The sequence below is a fragment of the Nycticebus coucang genome, chromosome 21 (genome assembly GCF_027406575.1).
Source record: "Nycticebus coucang isolate mNycCou1 chromosome 21, mNycCou1.pri, whole genome shotgun sequence".
In the NCBI taxonomy this organism is placed as follows: domain Eukaryota; kingdom Metazoa; phylum Chordata; class Mammalia; order Primates; family Lorisidae; genus Nycticebus; species Nycticebus coucang.
In genome coordinates this window covers 1,466,565-1,473,451 of record NC_069800.1, presented here as the reverse complement: position 1 = coordinate 1,473,451, position 6,887 = coordinate 1,466,565, and the positions used below count along the sequence as shown (strand labels likewise).

Genomic DNA, 6,887 nt, shown 5'->3' with positions numbered 1-6,887 from the left:
TCACCCTCAGTTGAGTGCTGTAGCATCTCAGCTCACAGCAACCTCCAACTCCTGTGCTTAGGTGATTCTCTTGCCTCAGCCTCCCGAGTAGCTGGAACTACAGGTGCCCACCACAATGCCCGGCTATTTTTTTGTTGCGGTTTGACCGGGCTGGGTTTGAACTGGCCACCCTCGTTATATGGGGCCAGCGCCTTGCCCACTGAGCCAAAGGCGCTGCCCCACTCATAAATTTTTTAAAAAATCTAAAGGATATCAATGGAGCACCCTCAGGGTAAATTAGCACCCTTTGTGTAATTTACCATGATTTCATAATGGTAAATTACACAAAGAGGAAAAATGCAAAATGAATTCTAATCACAGTCAGCCAAAGTGAATTATTATTAAAATTAGGTTGTTATTCCTTCTAAAGTTTTTGCCTAAGGTCAGGGGAAGGGGGTGGGGTTTATAATGAAGACAGCTCAATCCATTCACAAACAGACTCAAAGCCCCCCATCTGTGTCTATATCAGTACCTGCTAAAGTATTTTCTGCATGCTCCTTTTAAAAAAGGGTTCAGGGTCGATTCATTTGGAAAATTCTGCAACTCCACCTTCTCCTCAGGACTGGGTTACCATGCATATTAGCACACCAATGATAAATACAGGCTCAGATAGCCTTGCAGCAAAAAAAGTTTAATTTTCTAACTTAGTGCTTCCAAAACATTCATGATCAGGATATCTATTATAGGCTATCTATTCATGTCCTACCAAACTGGTATTCTTTACAAACACCAATTACTGGAAATGTTGGCCAATAAACACAAGAATAGCCTGCTGACTTGTTCAGTCTGCAGAAAAGCGCAATTCACCAAGCCCTAGTTTTCTTGAGCTGATGAGTCTCTGTGGTCCACCAGCTGAGGGTGGCAGCTGCCCTCTATCCACAAGCCAGGCCGTGTGTTACCAGGAGGACACAGCATGTCAGGCTCCCTCCTCCTCCTCCTCATCAGTCAAAGGTCCTGGGTGGGTGGGAATCTGTAGGGCAGGTGTCTTAATGAGAACAAAACTGACCACACAGAAAACTGACTTCCTCCTTCCAACAAGAGACAAAAAGAGCCAGCAACCATCACCTTCACTCAGGGCTGTAGCTGGAGGTCAGGGGATTCAAAATAACCCTGAAGATGACAATGAAAATAGGGGACATTGTAACAGCTAAAGTAGGGAGACATTTTCCAGATTAGAAACATTAAAATGTTCTAATTAGGAAACTGCTGTTAACAATTTTCCTTTCTAACCGTGAGGTTTCAGCAGGGGTGGGAAACCTGCAACCTTAGGGAAACTTGTGGCCTTCTAGATCCTTAAGTGTGGCCTTTGGACTGAATCCAAATTCTACAGAACAAATCCTTTAATTAAAAGGGCTGCAGCAGGGAAAGATGATGCTTTTCTTAACTCCTTTGGTGCTTAAAAACAATCATGAAATCAGAAGGCTATAGGGTGGGGTTGGGGCATTTTTCACGTTACAATTAGTAAATTGCTGGAGAGTTCCTTGGTAGGAACTCTGTGTAAGAAAAAAGAGACAGAGTCTCACTATGTCCCCCTCAGTAGAGTGCTGTTGCATCACAGCTCACAGCAACCTCAAACTCTTGGGCTTAAAATGTCCGGCAGTTTTTCTATTTTTAGTAGAAATGACATCTCCCTGCTGCTTGGGCTGATCTCCAACTCCTGAGCTCAGGCGATCCATCCACTCGGCCTCCCAGAGTGCTAGGATTACAGGTGTGAGCCAACTCAAGTTGCTTTTAACTGATCTTGTCACACTTGCTGTTAATTACAGATATTTATCTGAACAGAGCAGCCCCTTAGATGAGAGAACTTAGATGTTACAATTCTCTAATAGCAAAAGACAATTTATTGTCTTAATTATTACAGTGCTAGAAAGCAGACCTTACTTACTTAAGGGACTATAGCTACTTTATTACAAAATAACAGGGCAGGTATTGAGTTTGGTGAGATTGAGTTATTAAATGCCTCCTATTATATTAATATGTGAAAAAAGATGTTCTCCACTTACAAATGCATTTCCTTTCTAGAATTATACAACTTTGTTAGTAATAGGAAAGTATTTATCTGTAAAAATTGTGTACACACATACCCCTCATGCTTGGAGGAACGGTCTTTTTTTTTTTTTTTTTGAGACAGCCTCAAGCTATCACCCTGGGTAGAGTGCCGTGGCCTCACAGCTCACAGCAACCTCCAACTCCCGGGCTCAAGTGATTCTCTTGCCTCCACCTCCCAAGTAGCTAGGACTACAGGTGCCCTCCACAATGCCTGGCTATTTTTTGGTTGCAGCCATCCTTGTTGTTTGGTGGGCCCAGGCTGGATTCAAACCTGCCAGCTCAGATATATGTGGCTCGCGCCTTAGCTGCTTGAGCCATAAGCACTGAGCCTCTTGGAGGTATTTTCAAAACAAAAATGTACAGTGATTTCCCCACAATTTAACTGTGGCTCATTGAGACAGAGGTTGTTTGAAAAAAAGTCTGCTGTAGTTCCAGCTGCTCGGGAGGCTGAGGCAAGAAAATCGCATAAGCCCAAGAGTTAGAGGTTGCTGTGAGCCGAGTGACGCCACGGCACTCTACCCGAGGGCGGTACAGTGAGACTCTGTCTCTACAAAAAAAAAAAAGAAAGAAAGAAAAAAAGTCTGAAGCTTTTAGAGTTTATGATCCACAAACAAAGCATATGGTACACAAACAAGATGCAGCAAAAAGAGCACTTCTTTTTAAAGAGTTAAAAATTATGCCCAAGAGATAATCTATTTCATATCCTTCGCAATAAAATAAACAATAGCACAAACCCTCTGATGTGCATTAAGTTTTTTCCACAGCCCTCAGATGTTAACAGAATGACACATCACGTGTAAAATCATGGGGACATCTCACATTCCAAAGCAGCCGTGACATTTACCCTTCCTTTCTAGGTGGTTCCACAGGCTGATGGATTTTCCATTTAAGAAAGCTTCTCCCATGCAGTCTCTGAAATGGTTACCTTCATGGCAGGAGATTTCTGATGTAAGGAAACAAACACATAAGCTACATTTAGTTTACTTGGTGAAGTGAAAAAAAATTCTCCCAGAGCACAAACTCCCTGAGAACGCAAACGGAACAGATTTAAATTTTGAGAGAGTAACATTCAGAAAAACAGCCAGTTTGTAATCACTGGATTTCCTTTTAGTTATGAAGTGGGATTTTAGAATGAGCAGGAACTAGACAGGATCTTAAGGATCATCTCGGTTACTGCTGGAGAAAGCTTCTTTTACATATGAGGAAACAGAGACCTGGGGAATGTGGTTGGTATGGTGAGGGTCCCCAACACGATTCCAGGTCCAAGGAGCTCAACTGCATTTAACAGGTGAGGGATAACAGATGAAATAAACATGGTAGGCCCCTTTGCTAAGCACCAATCAGTATCAGTCAACCATTAGCTAAAGAAACTTTATAGAAATTAACATGGAATATTAAATTTCCTGCTTTGCCATTAGAAAAGAAACCCAAAACAACAAAATGAGCCATTGGCTTCCTGTCATTGATTACATCATTGATCAAGCACCAGCCTAGCTCTGCAGGTGAGTTGTTACAAAGCAAAACAGTAGAAGTAGAAAACTCTTCATCTGCCTGAGACCTACTCAACAATTTAAAATATTAATTTTGTAGATGGGTAAAGTCAGTCAATCGGTCCTGTTCAGATCAACTTTCAGAACGTTACCTTGATTTGTCCTCCTAGTCCTCCAACGAACATGAGTGTTGAATTGTTTATATCCAGAACCTTGGCTGTTCCAGGGGATTTACTTGTTTTTGATGGTGGCTTTTGATTTGAGCTCATTTCCTTTACACTCAGTGAGACAATGTTTACAAATGTAAGGGTCACAAAGAATCGTAAAAGGAACTTTCAATGGTAAGAATGATGTGTGTGTCACTGAATAATCTGACACTTCCCTTTTCCTTCTACAGATTAAAGTCGCCGTGTCTGCGGACAGAGACTGCGTCAGGATTATTCAGTGACACACACAGCAAGCAGCAGGTCCAAAGTGCTATCCAATAATGAATTTTCCATGTGGAGCAGGCTTCTCTTGATAATGCACACTACTTTGTGTTTCAAAAAGTGAGCAATCAGATGATGGTAAGAATGATTTTGTTTGGTAACATGTTTACATATGGGAAAATCCTCTTTTAATAGGGTATCATAGGAAACTGTCTCACTCACATGAGATTTAATTCTTTAAGGACAAGGAACTTATCACCTTGAAATCTTTCCACCTGAACAAAAAGGATATTTGATGATCATTTGGCAAATTGAGAGGCTCATTCGACAAATATTTATAGAGCAATTACTGCACTTGCCACATTATTTCTTGGATTAGTAATGATTTGCATATGTATCTTACATTAACCTTAAAGATTCTAAGTTGGCATTAACTTTTGCATTCAGAGCCATCCTTTGGGCTGACATTTGTTTGTTTTTGCCACTGTAACTGAAGCAAATGGAAGCCAGAGGTCATAAAAACCCACATTTCTTTTCTGATAGTGAGGGCAGTGAGGAGGGGTCACAGAACGCCCAGAAAATCCCCTCCCCCAGAACACAGCCAGCACATGTCCCAAGGGTGGCTGTAAAAACTCTCCTCGGCTTTGAACTTCTCCAGATGCCCAGCGGCTTACGAATTTAGTGACCTGGATTTGTACGACATTTGTGGGTCTACAAACTGTCTCCTCAGACTCCTTCAGAGGACGAGGCCAAAGCCGCACAAACGTTCTGAAGACTATTGTGATTATTAAAACTAAGTTGGTAGAATGAAGAAGCAGCACCATATAAAACCAATGAAACTCAGAGGGTCGGTAACACTTGTATCACCGCGTCCTGTTCCCTCGAGGCTGATGTAGCCATAAATCTAGGCCTACCAATAGCTCTCCATAAAGATATGGAGGTTTCTTGGCTGATGATGTTTGGAAACATGCTAATAAAAAGCAAATCTCAAAGAAAATGAGTTGGGTCGCTGGTTTAAATACACCAAGATGAGGCTGTGAGGACCTGGGGTTACTAGGACCTGGTGTGCAGGAATTCTGGGGATGGGGCGCGACCCAGCCAGGCTGCCAAGAGCCAGGGATACAGAGAGCCCCGGGCCCCGACTCACAGAAGCTGCTTGTTTCCGGGCCTGGCTGATCAGCAGTTTAATTTCAGAAAGGTTTCTGTTCAGATTCTCTTCTAAAATCTTCAAAGGTTTCAACCGATCAAATAGAAGGTTGGCTTGTGTTTCCACATCTTTAACTTTTCTTTCCACTAACAGAGCTGGCGAATGCAACAGGGCAATGGGTGAAAAGGAAGGAGGAGAGGGGGAGAAACAAGATAGTGAACTGTTCATCACTAATGCACCAGGAAAACAGAATATCCTAATAATCATTCTGTGAATTATTGGTAAATATTTGAAAAACACACCAGTAGTGTGCATTTACCCAAGGCTCTTCTTTATAAATGCTAATCCTATGTTAGCACATTTTTTCTTTTAAGGACGGTTATGAGCAAGGCCCCGTTGCATGTTGAGTGAGCACGATGCAGATTTTAAAACTGCAAGAAAGGGCCAGGTACCGTGGTGGCTCATGCCTCTAATCCCAGCACTGTAGAGGTGGGTGGATGGCTAGAGCTCAGGAGTTCAAGACCAGCCTGAGCAAGAGTTGAGACCTAGCTACCAAAACCAGAAAAATTAGACAGGAGATATGGTGGGCACCTGTAGTTCAACTACTCAGGAATCTGAGGTTAGAGGATCACTTAAGCCCAGGAGTTTGAGGTTGTCATGAACTATGACCCCACAGCATTCTAACACCCATGGTGACAGAGCGAGACTCTGTCTCAATAAAAACCCCCAAAAGAACCTCCAAGGAAGGACACTGACGTACTGGTCAGGTTTGAGTCATGCAGGAGGTTGTTTGTCTCTCGTAATGTGGCGTTGACCCCGGACAGGCCAGTCGATGTGTTGAGCAGCTTCCAGCTCAACCCCCTGCCACATCTGCCAGCCTGCTTACAGTGCTCCGGTTTACAGATGTGGCCAGCTCTTTAGTTCTGGCTCCTTGGTGTCCCACATCTAAAATAAATATATACGTAAGTGAGCACTCTGCTGATTTCCCTGATACACACAGGGAAAAGAATAAAACTGTGACAAATACAACTTTACAGAAAAACATGTTATGGTAGTTTATTGATTATTGAATACAAACTGAGCCTTCTTTGCTTTTTTTTCTTTTGAGCAGTGGTCAATGGTCTACAGAGCTTCTTGTTTTCCATGGAAATACAGCTGCACATAACACGCTCTACTACTTCTTTGTAAAAGAAAATAAAAACCACAATGTCACCTCCCCACCAGCCCCTACAACTAAAGTCTGTTTGATTCTGTGCTAAAAATGAATTACAGTTTTATCTGCACAGAGAGAAGACCAGAGACAAGAAGGATCAGACTTGCTTCCTGAAATTAACATTCTTACTAAAATTAACAGAAAAATATCAATAACAGAAAATTATCTAACTCATTGTTTCTCAGTAAGGGATCAATCATATTACCTATGCCCCTCCTGCTCTCCCTTGCTGACAGGCATGGGGTGGGGCGTGTCTCTGTTTTCACAACATCTGGAAAAAGCTAAACAGAAAGAAAAGGAATGTACATTTTTAGACCTATTGACTTGAAACTACTTTTGAAATTCTGTTTTACAGCCTCAAACAGCTCCGGACAGACAGCTTAGGTGTGAGCTCCTACTCAAAAAAACAAGCAAAAAAAAACACCAAAAAACCCCTACCCCTACCTCTGGGGCAGAATTACTAAGATCACAACCACCACTGATAAAACCTGTCCTTCCCTATGCTGGGGGCCTGCCGCTAG

The 6,887-nt window shown here is 42.3% G+C and overlaps 1 pseudogene; it reads right to left on the bottom strand.

Annotated features, from left to right (window-relative positions):
- Positions 1-4,224: 4,224 nt before the first annotated feature.
- The window catches only part of LOC128574169 (laminin subunit alpha-1-like), a 55,018-nt pseudogene continuing 52,355 nt past the window's right edge, over positions 4,225-6,887 (bottom strand).